General features: G+C 47.4%; 1 protein-coding gene and 1 long non-coding RNA gene across 3 annotated transcripts in view; one reads left to right on the top strand and one right to left on the bottom strand.

Moving 5' to 3' along the window:
• Positions 1-16650, bottom strand: part of LOC139054403 (prolactin-releasing peptide receptor) — a 167965-nt gene that overhangs the window by 121233 nt on the left and 30082 nt on the right. The window lies entirely within an intron of this gene.
• LOC139057072 (uncharacterized) lies at positions 11884-13737 on the top strand. The gene is made up of 3 exons (XR_011512561.1): positions 11884-12073; positions 13008-13145; positions 13641-13737. It is a non-coding gene; the product is annotated as an uncharacterized lncRNA (long non-coding RNA).

Raw genomic sequence — 16650 nt, forward strand, 5'->3', positions numbered from 1 at the left:
TTACTTCTGTGCCACTTACACACCGTCATATTAAAATAATCCTAGGAGTGTGTTATCACTCTCCCACTCACCCATCCTCGTTTGTTAATGAATTGCATGACGCAACTAATCTTATCCACATGCCTTTCCCATCATTGCTTTTTTTATAGGAGAATTTAAATTTACGAGTATTATATGGGTCTCTCAACCGCTGCATCTGTAGACGCCCTCTGTCCAGGCTCAGGAAATTTTGGACATCTGTTCTTAATTATAACTCAGCTAGTAACAGATGCAACCAGAGTATACCTTAACGGTGCAAACATCCGTGATTTATTATTCACAACTAATCCAGACTGCGTATCTGACACTGTTCATTTACCAGGAATCAGTGAACACGTTCTATTTAATTTTTCCCTACACACACCGCATCCTAAAGCTCAGAAGGTAAGCAAAATTATGCTAGACTACAACCGAGCTAACTTTCTGGCCATTAATAGCGATCTAGCCACGTTTCTCGACTGCTTCTTAACAGGTTTTGTTAACCGGTCAATTGAAGCTAACTGGGCTCTCTTTAAAAACAAAGTGCACCGACTGACAGATAAATACATCCCTAAGCGGAGCATTGCGACTAACCCACGTGCCCCTTGGTATAATCTTAGTCTTAAGCGCTTATCGAACTGGAACAAACATTTGATCGTTTAGCTAAATTCTCGCAGATTACTACCAGGTGGGCCGCCTATCAGTTAGCCTCTGAGGCTTATGTACAAGCGGTCAAATCCGCTAAGACTATCATCATGTCAACAACTCTGCCATCTCTGCTGAAGGACAATGTGAGAAAACGTTTGCGTGTCATAAATGCAGTACGCGATTGATTTATTGCGCTTGACAGCCATAATGGCGACAGCATTGCTTACTACCTGTGTGCTACAACATTAAGCGACACATTTGTTAAAAACGTCTGCCCTGTTTCAAAGGTACAGCTACCAGGTCGGTACCATGTTGATTTTCCTTTTATGTATCTTATCATTGTTGATGTATGAGGTGTTGCTAAACTAACTGATTCATCACGTAACAGTGCGCCTCCTAGTTACGAGTCTTTATGTGCTTTGAAGAGTGGGTCTATAGTTGTATTTTATTAACGAAAATTTTCCTGCAATCTCTTGACACATCTAGTCTTCCTACACACTGGAAAATTGAAAAGGTGGTTCCACTCCATAAGTCTGGCACTAAAACTCCACCCTTTGATTACCACCCCATTTCGCTCACTAGCACATGCTAGCACATGAATTTTTCACATCTGCACAACATGACTTTCGTAAAATATACTCATGTGAAACTCAGCTCTCGTCATTCACTCATAACCGGCACCATATTCTTCATGAATCATCCAACGCGGACTGCATATTCCTGGACTTCACCAAGGCATTAGACAAAGTGTGTCATCAGCTGCTACTTCACAAGCTGAATTTTTGACCCAAACCTTTTTAAGTGGATCGAACCCTTCCTTCTTAACAGATTGCAATTTGTTAGCGCTTATGGTCACAACTCATCCTTTAACTAACGTACACAGGCCCTGCACACTCTCAAGTTCAACAAATGGCCACAGAGGGCGAAAAATCAATCGAGGCGCGTTTCAGCGTAAGCGCGCAAGTGGAGCTACTGTAATTTGGTCGAATACTTTACTTTGTGCTTTCTCTGCTAGGAGCGCTGAACATGCTGAATTTTTTACTTTACAAAAACCATTGACATGCACAATCGAGGTATCTAAGGATGCTTTTTTACCTCAGGCAAATAGGCAGTTGATTTTTTTTAATTTGATTGTTGAAGCTGCTTTTTAGTCATAGCGTCGAGGTTTTTGTGCTTGATTAACCACCGACAGCCCACAGCCTATTGGTATTGATGTGTTTCCTGGCTGTTGGCATTCGAATACTACGGCGGTAAAACATTTTCGAAAGCATGCTGGTTTCGTCTGCGAGGCATTACATAGACTTGCTGTAAAGAGGTCTACTCTTGGCAAGAAATAGTGCCTCATTTTGTTTAGGCGTTGATTATCATAATGAATGCGGCGGAGGTTGAGGGAGTACGCTTGAAGGTACGTTTTTATGCTGTTGATCTCCATAACACCGTAAGTACGCAAACCGATGTCACAGAACACCCGATGCATCATTGTGTCTTCTCCGTCATCGCTTTTTTGCTGTACGCCTACTAATTATTCATTTCTTCTTCAAGTGTTCTATTCTCCTTTTGTCCTTGTTCTCTTGTGCTTCGCTTACAATATGTCGTTCCGTCAGCTGTAATGCGCATTTGCAAAACCAATACGTTTGATAAGACGCAGTGGTTATCATAATTTCACTACACATGTATTAAGCTGGCACATATGGTTCAGATACCAAACTGTATGCGGACTTGCACGACGTTGATACGGAGATTAGGATAATTATGACACCCGTAAGGAAGAGGCAGCTGACGGCCGTAAGCTGTTGCGTTCTTTCCGCCAAACTACCCGGCCTGGTAGTGCTGTAAAGATGCTGTATAAAAGTGACACGCGGTGACAGGGAAATTATTATACTTAGCAGCTGACCGTACGTTTTGTAGCTTTGGTCTTCTTTCTTGTGCGTTTGTGCTGCCCTTATTAATGCGCCATTTCTTGGCTATGTTCTTGACTATGTAACCACGTTTGTGTGGATGCGTAGACGTGTGCTTTTTGTTGTACTTGCAAAATGCAAATAAAATATTTTCAGGCTTACTCAATCTTTGGCGTCGTGTGCGTTTATTCCAGTCGAGGCCATCGTGCCACCTGGAAACCGCATTCTGTCAGTCGCCCTACACGAAATGCAACAGCTGGAGCGCGGCGGCACAACTCGGGGTAACGGCGGCGTAATAAACGAAAAACCGCTCGGAATGCCCTTAAAAGTCAGTTCAGAGTGTGCCTTAACTCGATATGACTGAACGCTACATGCATTCTGCTGCGCCTCGATCGTGCTCCCGCCAGTTTGGTTGCTGTGTGGCAAACGTAACGCCTACATATATATGTAGGCGCTACGTTTGCCACACAAAAACTAAACTGGCGGGAGCACGATCGAGGCTCAGCAGCCAGAAACCCAGTAAAGCCACAGAACACCTGGCAAAGCAGCCTGCAAAACCCCGTTTCCTGTTGTACAGCGCCACCTGTGGTCCCATACTTTAGTTCACGACGCCACCGCTACGCTTATTTCCGTAGCACTGTGGAAGGTACAGTTTCCCTTCTCTAAATTGGTATAGGTGTTCTGTGACGTATACATTCCGGCGTTCATCACTCGCTGCGCTCCGCATTCATCCGTCACTCATTCGCTCGGTCAGGCGCGGTGCCGCCGCGAAACGCAGCAAGAAAGCTCCGCACGAAGGTGGGAGTGAAACAACAATCGTGGGGACTAGCACAGCGCGCATGCGCACATTTTCCGCCGCCTGGCCAGACAAGCCTAGCCTCCGCTGTAACAGATGCTGCAGGAAATATCCGCCAGTGTTTGCTCCTGGGTGAAAACGTGAGAGAGTGAGCGTGGTTGGCGTGGTGGCAGCAACAGATTTCTATTTTTCCACCACTTTAACTGGAGGAAGGGGGGCTGTGCCTTTTACAGCGAAGCTGTTTATGCGGGCGCTGCGCCGTCGGAGTTCGCTAAAACTGTCATCACCAGCGATGAGCGTCGCCGTCTTCTTCCACAGCTGGCGCCCGCTACCGCACGAACGCGTTCGTCGTCGTCTTCTTACGCCGTTGCCGATCGTCATTCCAGCGTAGAATTTCACTTTTGTCGTCGTAATGGGCAAGTCGGGTTTAAGTGGGTATGAGGCATTCATTGTCTTACGTGACGGCCAGATTTAATTTTGAAGCACAAGGCTGTGATTATGAAATGTAGACGCCGTCATCTGCTTTCAACCCAAGAGCAAGCATTGCAACATTCAACGCCTCCTGACAAAGCACTCCAAGCGGAGGAGGCACACCGAGCAGTGCACACTGAAGAGACGACCACTCAAGATCAAACATTAGAAGAGACAGCGCAAAACCAAGTAAATACATTATACACAAAGTGAATAAAAAACAATCAGATGTTTTTCATTTCACGCTAAACCTAGCTCTCATTACTGGCGCGCATAAAAGGGGCGGAGAAACTTGCATGCGAAAAAAAAAAAGCTTGGCAAATCACTGAACACAGAAACCTCAAAAAAAGTACTCCGAAACCATGATCACCCCTGAGTAACTGAGATGAAAGAATGGTGAAACAAAAGATTTACAACATAGACTGCTTGCGAAGTTTGACTTCCATGGTTAACAATCAGTGCAACTAAAACAGCTCCGGTGATCGACCATCTACACGGACTGTTACGGGCGGTGGTGTTTTTTTGACTCGAGACGCTTCAGTTGGGTGAGTACGTTTTGAATTTAAAGGTGTTTTAAGAGTTGCGCTTACTTGAAATAAAACATTGTCAATAGTGAAGGTAAAAGCAGTACTTTGCACTTGTAGTATCACACATGCTCGCCGAACTGTTATTTGATGAGGCGTGCCTGGAGTACATCGTTGGAAGTGAGGGAGGCGTTATCTGACTGCCATGCTGTGTTGTTCATTGTTCGCGTAGGCTAGTGCTAGTGTTTTGCCTTTTCTTTTTCTTTTCTGTTGCTTTGAGTTATGTTAAACTGCACGTGTGCTCCCTCCTGGTTCTTCGCTTCATGTACTACTGTGGGTAGCTCGGAGCAGGCGTGTATGATTTCTTGTGTTTCTCCTTCATACCGCGCAGGCGTACACCATGAGATCTTGCCACTTTCAAGCAGACGCACTCGTGCGATATGCTCTTCAGTTCGATAACAAGAGCAGTTCTTCAAAATTATCTTGAACTTCTGCATGAAGCGAAATTGTGACTTATGCTGCATTGATTTGCCACATTTTTCGCATTCCCAGAAACGAAGTTCACGAATACAGCTGTTTACAGTTAACCATGTATGATCGTGTTTGTGCAAGTAATGATGTAGCACATATGCTAGCAAAAAATTTGCACTTGAAGGGAACTTCCAATTTTGTTCGGCTTCTGAGAAATTCCAACTTCTCTGCAACAATGGGGAGTGAACGAGGCCCCTCGCTGCAGCATAACCAATAGTTCAGCGCAAGTGTACTCAGAGTAAGTGCAGAGGTCAGTGCTTTCGTCAGAGTATCAACTGTCTGTCTTTTATCAATGAAGTCTGGTGGCGTTCACGCGCACTGTTCTCTTTCCTCGGGATTGCTATGTAAGCGCTAAACTTTTCCTATATTGCAGCTTACTTTACGAATTTAAGAACTTCCGCCTTCAGGTTTATTTTCCATTTGGTATAACCCCTTCCAGAGCACTCCTTCGAATCAATCCAGGTCGTCGCACAATATCAACGGCAATGCCACTGGGTCACAAAAGGCTACTACAGCGTGAGCATCGCATCAAAGACGCCAACATCGTGGTACGATTTCGCGCCGAAATCAGGTAATGTGCCAGTGTTGCCGTTGGCAGCATAATACCGCCGACTGTTAGGCACCTTCACTGACATGTCCCCCTGGCACTCATAAAGCAAAGTGGAAGGGTTCCGTATTCTCTCAAAAATGGACACACTTTTTCCTATCGAGAGGCTGCTCACTCGGTTCGCAGAGACGCTCGCGTAAGCAGCGAGTGACTTCAGAAGACCCGTATTGCGGAGGGCCACGATAACCTGTGCCAAGGACGGTAACCGCGCCTACTGCTAATTCAGCTGAGAGCACAGGGCGAACATCCGTCGCCCCTGGGTGGCATAGAAACGCTACCCTGTAGAACTACGGGCACGACGTCATGCCATGGTGTTCCTCTACGTCGACCAGTGGATGCTAAGGCTAGTAAAGCCGACGACCCCACAGGAAAACAAGAAATCAAAAAGGATGACAAGGAATGCGTTAAAAAATGCTGAAGCACCCATTAGAATCAATGCGCGTGATTCTCTGTGGTCTCCAGACTCCGGCCGATAAAGGCACCCTGCATGTCCTCGCCGTACTGCAGCCGCTTTACGTAATTTAAACACCTTTCTGGGCACCTGTGCTGCTCACGCTGGAGAAACCCACACACAAGCCTCTCGCGTTTTTCTTAAGTTTCAATGAGGTTCGCGACATCAACACTTGCTCTGGAAGGCGGATCACACTTCCGGATGTCTTTTTTCAACGTTCTTGATAACCATGAGAATGTTGAACTTGCCTTCATAGTTCTGCATCCCTTTTCTATGTAATCATTCTGCCTTTACGTTCCCCACTCCCCCTGTGCCGAGTAGCTGGCTAGAGCACGCTAGCTCACTCAAGCCGACCTCTATGCCTTCCTTCAAATGAATTCTCTCTCTCGGGGTACGATATATTTTTTATATCTCAAGCACCTTTCTTCGAGTGTCGGAACTAAAGTGAATTGTGGCCTAGTGAGAGCGTACTGGGCAAAAATTTTCAGGCTCCACACTCTGTGTTCATTTTGCGCCCCACAGTCCAAGCATCTTGCCATACTCTCCAGCATGGACTACGAATATTGAAACTAAAGCCTCAAGTGCAGTTCTTTCAACTCTGCAAGCAAACTGTTTTCTCCCATAAACCAATCACTTTCTACCTTCTCACCTAGTAGTAGGTGAGAAGGTAGAAATTAACATAGTAGTTTATGTCAGCAGCAGTTCTGCTGACGGAAACGTAACATGTCAGTATTCCGGAATAAGGTGCTTGCTCGTGCTTTCATTGCAGTTAGTATGTGGACGCTTATACTAAGCTTGCTGTCCATCTTTCTTCTGCTATATATTGCAGCATCTTAAAGACGTAAAATTACTGCCAAAAAGAAAAGCAATAATCTAAGGCATTTGCATACTACGTGGTCCCTGTGTATTGCTCGACACATTACACATCGTTCGAAATGCATACATAAACATAGCTTGCCAGAGATATTGGCATTTATGGGTGTTTTGTAGCCTTACACTATACAATTACAATTGTTCATTAGTCTTCTATGAATTGGCTTCTTTTATTTGTTTAGACAGGCTTCCTGCCTTCTTTTTTTGTGATGCCGTCATATATCATACTTCGAATAAGTGCTAACATACATTCATGGTGGCACCAACTGTTACTACTATTTTAATGCTAGCCACCCTTTTCACAGCGTGCTTTCACTTTTTGTAGCCTCAGATGAAATGTATAATTAGTAATAAAGTGTAAAGTACCTGGTAAAACAGGAAGACTCTGCAGCAAGGGTAATGAACGACACATTTCAGACCAACGGGGTACCCAAATAATAATAATAAATTTAGCACGTTCTTTTTTATCGAATACCACAGTACAAGAATTTGCAAAAAAAAGGCTGGTAAAATTGCAGCAAATATGACTGCATGTAATTGGGCCGTAAAAGGAATTACAGAAACCAGTATTTTTTACGGGCAATTCCTTTAAATATGACGGTCTGTTATTGCCGTGCCATGGAAGGAAATTACTGAGGTCTATATTTTACGGGAAATTAGTGTAAATATGACGCCGCGTTATTGCGTTGCGATGGAATTAAATGACGGAGGTCTGTACATTTCAGAGCAATAAGTTGCTGCGATGTACGACCCATCCTCATTCTTTCAGCGGGTCAAGGACTTCATGCGTGAGGAAGTTGCCCGCCAACTTTCCTTAGTCCCCTTCACTCAGGAGCCCCCACCAGGAGTCCCCACCAGGAGTCCCCACCAGGAGTCCCCACCAGGAGCTCCCCACCCTCATTTCCGAAGAGGTCACTCAAGTTGTCCCTTTCGCACACCATCAGCCACCTGCAGCCCCGAATCTCTACTCTGCGCTGGCAGTGCAGCCTGTCGCCACGCGCTCACCTATGCACAGCCAGTCCTGCCTGTGGCCGCGCCTCTTACGTGCGCGTAGGCAGTACGCAGGCCTCCCCCGGCGGCTTTCGCGACCCAGTCCCACCCGGTGCCATCGGAAGCCTATGCTGCATCTTGGATCGCATCGAGAAGTAATCCTTGGAGGACGCCTGACAGTCGTCGCATCTGTTATTCTTGCTGCGCTCCCGGACACTGCGCACGATATTGCAGCCGTTGCCCTCAAGCATTCGGCGACGCCTCTCAGCCCTTCCAGTACGGCAGCCAGCCCGTTCGCCAATACACCGCTTCTTCCCCCCTACCGTATGCTCGTGCTGACTGCTTAGAATTTCCTTCGCGTCGCTCGCCATCCCCTCGCCGACGCTCACTCTCCCCAATGCCTCGGCGACCCGCACCACCTGAGCAGGAAAACTGAACGTCGTAGTTCAAGAGGCAAGAAGTGCGCCCCATTCGAACTGTCCAAGTCCTCGCGGCTGTCCTGCTAACGCGGTCGAAATTTGTGTAGAAGGTTTTCCTGCATTCGCTCTTGCGGATACCGGCGCAGCCGCTTCTGTGATAGCCGCCAAACTGTGCCGTTCGCTGCGCAAGGTGACCACGCCGCTTTCTGGACTGTCGCTTAGTACGGCAAGCACGCAGCGCGTCACTCCGCACGCAACCTGCACAGTACGTGTGCTTATTCGCGGCATTGTTTACATCGTCGAGTGAATTGTTCTTCCCACCTGCTCGCATCACGTCATCCTCGGATGGGACTCCTTATTCCGTCGCAAAGCCGTGATCGACTGCGCACGCACCGAAGTTGAATTTTCCCCTTGTGACGCATCCTTGGACAAAGATTGTGGCCGCTCTTCGAAACTTACCGTGCGCGAGGACACATATATTCCAACTGGCTCCTTCGCCCTCGTACCCGTCTCTTGCGATGCCATCACTGATGCAACGGTCTTCTTCACACCGTCCGACGTCTTCATAAGCCGTAAATCGCTCCCACTACCCTTCGCGACACTTGACGTGGCCGGCGGCTGCAGTAATATATACCTTTACAATCTCCTCTGTGTGCCTATTACGTTGCTCGTTGGTGAATGCCTTGGCTTCGTGGAACTCCTCGACTATTCGCCTTTGGTTGACGTCCCCGGAGACTCTTTTGATGTTGACTCCGGCCAGTCATCTTCAATTTCCGCGCTTGAGGAGACGTCCAGGGTTGCGTTCTCGGGTGCCATCACCGATACCCTCACACCTGCCGAACGCGCCGACGTATTTGATCTCCTGCACCACTTTAGAAGTTCATTCGACGTTTCACAACCTCACCTGGGCCGCACGTCGGAACTGCAGCACTACATTGACACTGGTTCACATCAGCCGTTACGTCAACGACCGTACCGCGTCTCTGCCGAAGAGCGTCGTGTCATTATCACCCAAGTCTAAAGATATGCTGCATCGTGACGTTATTCAACCTTCGCACAGTCCCTGGGCATCTCCTGTCGTTCTCGTTCGCAAGAAGGACTCGTCTATTTGCTTTTGCATCGACTAGCGTCGGTTACATAAGGTAACACGCAAAGACCTCTATCCTTCGCCGCGCATCGACGACGCCCTCGACAGTCTTCAGAGAGCAGAATTCTTCTCGTCCTTTGACTTGCGTTCAGAGTACTGGCAGGTACTGATGGCTGCGGCCGATCGCCAGAAAACCGCATTCATTACGCCTGACGGCTATGAATTTAACATGATGCCTTTCGGGCTTTGTAACGCCCCTGCCACCTTTGGACGACTCATGGGCAACACGCTGCGTGGCCTCAAGTGGTCTGTATGTCTGTGTTACCTCGACGATGTCGTGGTTTTCTCGCCCGATTTTCCGACTCACCTGCTCCGCCTAAGACATGTTTTGACCTGTCTAACGAACGCTGGCCTCCAACTCAACCTCAAGAAGTGCCGCTTCGCCGCGCGAGAGCTCACCATTTTAGGCCACGTTGTGTCCAAGCACGGCGTTCTACCCGATCCTACAAAACTTCGAGCAGTCGCTGAGTTTCCGAAGCCTCAGACCATCAAAGGACTTCGAAGGTTTGTGGGCCTATGTTCATTATTCCGGCGCTTTGTTCGGAATTTCGCATCGATCATGGCGCCATTGGCCCAGCTTCTACGCGGTGACGCCGCTCTTTCCTCCTGGTCCCCTGCATGTGACTCCGCCTTTGCTACGCTGCGTCGTCTTCTCTCCTCCCCTATTCTTCGCCACTTCGACCAGTCAGCTGCAACTGAGGTACATACAGATGCCAGCGGGGTCGGTCTGAGGGCCGTCCTCACCCAACGAACGCCCGGCTACCCCGAATACGCAGTCGCCTATGCGAGTCGCAAGCTGACGGAGCCTGAGGCAAATTACAGCATGACCGAAAAAGAGTGCGTGGCCTTAGTATGGGCACAGGGCAAGTTCCGACCATACCTGTACGAGCGCCCATTCGAATTGGTCACAGATCACCACGCGCTTTGTTCGCTCGCCAACTTGAAAGATCCCACTGGCCACCTAGCCCGCTGGGGACTACGCATCCAGGAGTATGATATTCGTGTCGTATACCGAAACGGACGCACACACTCAGACGCAGGCACCCTGTCTCGTTAACCTTTACCTCCAGACTCAACCTGCGGAAAAACTTCCACACACTCCGTGTCGTCTCTCGGCCTGGACTCATTTGCCACCGCCCAACGTCGTGACCCGTGGATCGCTTTTCTTTTCGACTATATATCTGGATCATCGACCATTCCTGTATCCCGAACCCTCCGACGCCAAGCAGTTCATTTCGCCATTGGTGACCAGCTGCTCCACCGACGCAATTACACTCCTGAAGGCCGTCGGTGGCTTCTGACGATTCCCCGCAGCTTAAGGTCACAAATATGTGCCGCTTTCCACAACGATCCGTGTGGCCACGCCGGAGTCTTCAACACGTACGAACGAATTCGCCACCGCTACTACTGGCGCGGCATGTACCATTTTGTACAAAAGTTTGTTCAGTGCTGTCTTGCGTGTCAATGCCACAAATCGCCGCCTTTACGCCCGTCTGGTGCCTTGTAGCCGCTCCCGTGCCGGTAAAGTTGGAGGACAGACGACAAGATTCGCGCTCGCTTTGAAACAGTTCGTCGTCTGTTCATGCTTTTCTTCCCTTCGTCATGAATTGTAGGCGAGCAAAGATGCAATTTGCGTGAATGGAAACATCTGATGAAGATTTTACTTGAGGAACGCTTTATTTGTGTAGCCATATCCACGTTTTCGACGAAGCCTCTTACAACACCAGGCAAGACAACCCTCGCAGACACATATACCGTCATTCCCAGGACGGCACAGCGCCCTTTAAGAAACTCCCGTAGACGGTGGCGCCACATTTCCCTATAGGTGTTATAATGAGAAACTGTATGCCCGTAACTAGGATTGAGTGTCGTCTTTAGTTGGTAAAGCGGCTTACCTTAACAGCCTCAGTGAAGCGCCTGCGGTGAACAGATATGCCGCGGCGCTGCGTTGCCATTTCCCTAATGAACAGAGAATGGCCACATCAGACAGTTTCAGACTAGCGTTTGCAACCAAACGCAACCGCATTACGTACGCAAAGTAATAGCGTCGTTTTCAATGCGCATACTCCGAACGTTACTGGGTTTCTGCGGTTTACGTGCGCTATGGTAACGTACGTTATTCTGCGAGTATAACATTCGTAATGTTTACAGACGCTAAGAAATCGCGTCGTCGAGCATGGCGGCACCCATTGCTCCCGCTTCAGCGTGAATTCTCGTGATGGCTACACTCTCACTCGCGTTGATCATCAGTAAGTATTGTAATGAGCTTTCGCTTTCTCTTAACTCACCTGAAAGGTTAGTTATGAGCGCAGAGCCCGTCCATTTTCTGACATCGTTCGGCGTTTCTGGCACCCGTAGGCCTAACGAGACGCGTCCACATAGAGTGCGACTGTTTTCACAACAAATCCGTGCAGGGGCGGAGCCTCGCCTCGATTACGTATCACCATTTTCTTTTTTTTTTCCCTCTGTTTGGCGGCGCGGTCGGTGTGCGGCGCTTCAGTGGAGTGAAATGTCGGCGCGCGTACCATATTCGCGGCGCGCGTTTTGTTTCGCTGGTGAATGCGCGGAATGCAACGATGAGCGAGCCTCTCTCCCATGGCTACCTGAAGTCAGACGATAAGCTTTTTGAGAAGTCCTTGGCTGCCGTCAACGAGAGGTATGCTGTGCAGACATCAGGAGACCTGAACAAGCCGTCTAAATGTAAGGATGTATCGACTGCTTCTTAATGTTTCGCTCTGCGTGTAGATTGAACATTGTAAAACGTAGTACTAATTTTAACCAGGGACTCAACCTGGCAGAACGACTCGTTTTCAGTTGCGGTTAGTGCGCAACACTAGACAATTGATTCATCTTGATTCGCCTTTTTTAAGATGGGGTTATATATTGTTCTGGTTACCGGTTCAGAGTTCCCCTAGCACTGATTTAATTCGGTTTGAGTGGAGAATTGTTCTGGTTACCGCGACATGACCTGATCTTCAGAAATTCCGATAAACGTAAAATTAACAACTGTTATTTTTCGGTTTTCAGTCATGATTACAACCGCGCACGCAAGGTAACCACGAATACAAAAAATGAAAGGTCTGCCCCTGTGCTCTTTACATATTTGATTTGAATTCAAGACAGAGCTGCGCTTGGGCGTTTGTTTTGTATGCATTTGCGCTTTTTTTATACTGAGAAAGCAATCATGCGCACCACGGGACACGAATTTCGGTGGGGCTGTACTATGCGGCTAGAACGGCCACCATAGCTGTACTCCATGTCGTGACACGGCCGTCAGTGCCATCCGTGGTCCTGCTACTAGGCATAGGCCTGATATTGAACTCTGTATACGAGAAGCTGAATCGTCAGCGTCGAGCTTTTTTGTCCTGTTATATTAAAATCCCAAGGCCCAACCAAACTGTAACATGTTGGTTTTTTGGCGCTGCTTGCAAGTTACTTAAGACCACACAAATGTCTGGGTAATTAATAATAATATTATTATTATGACTGAGGAGAGCCAGAATTTCTAGCCAGAGGCATGCAGAGCTTAAGGTTTATTTGCTGCCCATAAACAAAAACTAAAGCCAGATTCGACATTGCCTCTGCCATGCATAAAACTAGGCGCCGTCATTAAATCGTCTTCGTTTATTTTCAGCCAATGTCGTCTTCTCCACAATCCACTGCGGATGTCAAATCTCTCTGGGGAATGTGCCATATCGAGTTGTGAAGGAAACAGTCAGTCTGCAAGTTCGGAATGGAATACTACAACAAGACTCGGGGAGAAAAAGACCAGGTATGTTACATGGATGCGCTTGCAAACACTTCACTCTCATGCAGATATCCAGCAGCCTTCCAACTGAGATTGTGTGCAAGCAGTGTAAAGAGGATACTTCGCGACAGCTGTTTTTAACTTATTTTCCCTTATACAATGCCCCTTTCAGGGCCCTCAGGTTGTTCCTAGTAAATGAATAGATTTAGGAAAAGACCATTATGGCTGTGTACCAGGCACATAGCCAGTGGTTGGAGTGGCCCAGTCCCCCGAGAAATCTGCAGTTTTGCTGGGACGTCCTTTACCACCTCTCCCACCTGTGGCGTTCTCCTCTCCCCCCCCCCCTCATTCAGTAGTTGCGAGCCAAACAAAATCCTGGCTACATGCCTGGTGTGAACTATGGAAGCATGTCACTGTTGTTTGTACTTACCAAAGCCGCATGATGTTACAGTTGACCTGTGTGTCTTGTAACATGCATGTAAAAACACCAGAAATAAATATACTTTATTTAATTTACAGGATTCAAGCACCACTGACTGGCCGAAGGATGTGTACGAGAAAAAGTGAATGAACCTCCAAGGTGCAAAAAAGAGGGTTCATGAGACTTTTCCCCTTTGTGCGTACCACATAGCCGTAGAACGGCTATGTAGTACGCACCATACTAACGACTGATGCACCATACATCAGGTCGCATGTTTTCGTGACATGATGGGCAATAACTAGACAGCTCAACATTGACTGTTTCGAGTTCCACGATACTAAAGCACATATTGAGACTAATTGAAAAATACTAGCAGATAAATGCTGAGTTTAGACGATTGCCTATTTTCTTGTGCATTCCTGTTCCTTATGCAACCCCTTTTTATATCCCCATTCCCATAGGGTGCCATTGAAAAATGTTTTAAGTCTGGATAATAAAACAGCTCCCTCAAGTCACTAGTATCAGTATGTATACCTAAAACATTTCCCTGAAAGGGTAGTTCTGATAATTGCCCTCGAAAATGGCCAGTTTCCCCAGCCTCTAATTCCAGTCACAACTGTTGAAGTACTCTTGGCGAAATTGCTCTACTGTATAGGTAACCATGCTTCACATTTTCAAAATAAACTCTTGGTGCACATTAGGCATTCTCTCAAATGTGCTTCATTCACAGTAGATGCATATTACAAGCACACTACTGAACTTTTCTTGAAGTAACCACCAGACAAAAATGTAATAACATGTTTTCATATACAATAGCTGCTACATTAAAATGTTAAAGGGAAAGTATAAAAGCAATTACTTTCATGGAAGTACAGAAGGGATGCAACTTTACAAACAGTTTTATACACATACATTGAAAGCACAAGCCTAAAAACATAGTTTTCTAGAATGAATGAATTGAGTCACCGACACGAAACATTAAGGCAGTATTTCTACATATACACAGCCGTTGCCAATGTTTCAATTACATGACTATAATGGAGTCTAGTATAAAACATAGCATATTAATCTTAAAAGCTCCAAACATTCTAAAACATATTTACACATATTTAAAACACTCTGCTTAAGCTCAAGTTATGCATGGTAAAAATTGAGTTTTGTAAAGTTCGCAATTCCTTAAAACAGGAAAAAAACACTGAGTGGCAATCTCTAACGTTTTCCCCTGACCGTTTCCTCGCAGCCCGAGCCAAAGCTCCTGTGAAGAATCAACGAATCAATGGCAGAGTGACAGCACACTAAAGGCGCCTTCTCTTTGGAAGAGGCTTCAGAGACGAGCATCCCTTTGTCGGTGAGCTCCGAATGTGAAGGCAAGAACTCTGTGGCATCGATTCAGCCAACTTACAGAAGGTGACTTGCAATAAGCCTCTAGCCTCCAACAGTGTTTGAACGTCGTGGCAGCAGTAAAGGAGCGAACTGCACTTTTCAAGTTCCTCGGTTATACGTTTGCGCAACTCCGAGACTGAGGGGACTGCTGTCCCAGGAACCATAGCAACCACAGGCCGTAAAGGCACTTGACAAACGCTTGGCTCATTTGCAAAGGGAATGTCCGACTCTGATACTGCTGTACCAAGAGCCTGTGAAGACACTTCAGAAGGGCTGGGCTCATTGACAAGGGGAATCTCAGAACCTGTTTCTGATTCTAGAGAGCTTCCAAGTGTAATTTGCGGTCGACTGAGGTAACTCTGCGGAAGAGAGGAAAAGCGCCACCTGTCGCTGTACTTAAAAAAAATGGCTGTGGCTTAGGTAAGGTTAAGCCCAGGATGCGAAGCATACTAGCCTTTATTTTAGTTGTTGAACCACTGTTTAGCCTGGTGAACTGCTGTTGCTTGGCTATATTTGGTTCGGCTAGACGAAGAAACAACTCATGCATTACTTCTTCGCCTTCAAGAGTGGAACGCGACAGCGTTCCCGTCGACCCGCCAAGGGGTGTAAGACAATGGGCTACAGGGCAGCGACTACGCGTCCCGCATTGGACGCGGTGAGCGTCGAGCAAAGCAGCGTTCGGCGCGGCAACGAAATGTGCGCCTGAGCAAGAGACGCACGCCTTAGAAACAGCGCGTTTCTAAGGCAACACCGCATTCACTAGAGGCGCTTTTGTACCGCTTTGAAGCGTTGTACTCGTGGCTCAGTGGTAGCGTCTCCGTCCCACACTCCGGAGACCCTGGTTCGATTCCCACCCAGCCCGTCTTGCAAGAGTTGAGCCAAAGCCACTTCTCCTCTGTCGTGACGTCACGGTGTCACGTGATTTCATGGTCACCGCCGCGCCTGAGGAGCTGGGTTGAGCCCTCGTAATATGCTTCGCATAAAACAACACAAAAGTGTTTGCATGGGTACTTGTGCTTTCTAAAGTCGGGGCAGGTAAACGATGGCTTGGTGAAGTTGACTGTGTACACATCATAATCACTTCTTTCGGAATGAACCGAGAACATGCCTTCAGTGGGCAGCTCTTTCATGTCTGTGCGGCTGTATTCCTCTGCGTTAACGAGCCGTCTCAGCATATGTTTAACAAACCCGTGAGGCCGGTTGTGCAGGTATGCAGGAATATTTTCGCTGTACTGTCTGTACACTGATGACTGCCTCCTTGCTGCCTCATGGAATTTCACTTCTTTGTCGGGAAGGTAGCCATGGACTACAGCTGATTAGGGATGTTAACGACCGTTTCCCACTGGCACTTTTCACATACTGTGCCTTCAACACCCTGTTTTGGGCCTCAATGCCGTTATGTGTGGTCAAGACAACATCAAACTCCAGCCTGTAAGACATGACCCACAGCTCCTTTACAGACAGCCACACTGCTTCAAAGTAACTGCGGAATTTTTCGTTTTTCCAATACTCTGAGGCGACAAGGACTTCAAATGCCTTGTCAAACTCATTCTGATTTGAAGCACTGGCTAAGCGTTTCATGAGTCTCAGGGCATCATCCGGATCGGATATACTGTTTTCCTTTCTGCGCAGCCACCTTTGCCATGCTTGTAGTATATGGAAGTCACAGATGGAGATTTGACTCTCTGGGAACACTTGCTTGATGGCACTTATTTCTGCCTTGCT

This window comes from Dermacentor albipictus, chromosome 1, assembly GCF_038994185.2.
Source record: "Dermacentor albipictus isolate Rhodes 1998 colony chromosome 1, USDA_Dalb.pri_finalv2, whole genome shotgun sequence".
NCBI classification, from domain to species: domain Eukaryota; kingdom Metazoa; phylum Arthropoda; class Arachnida; order Ixodida; family Ixodidae; genus Dermacentor; species Dermacentor albipictus.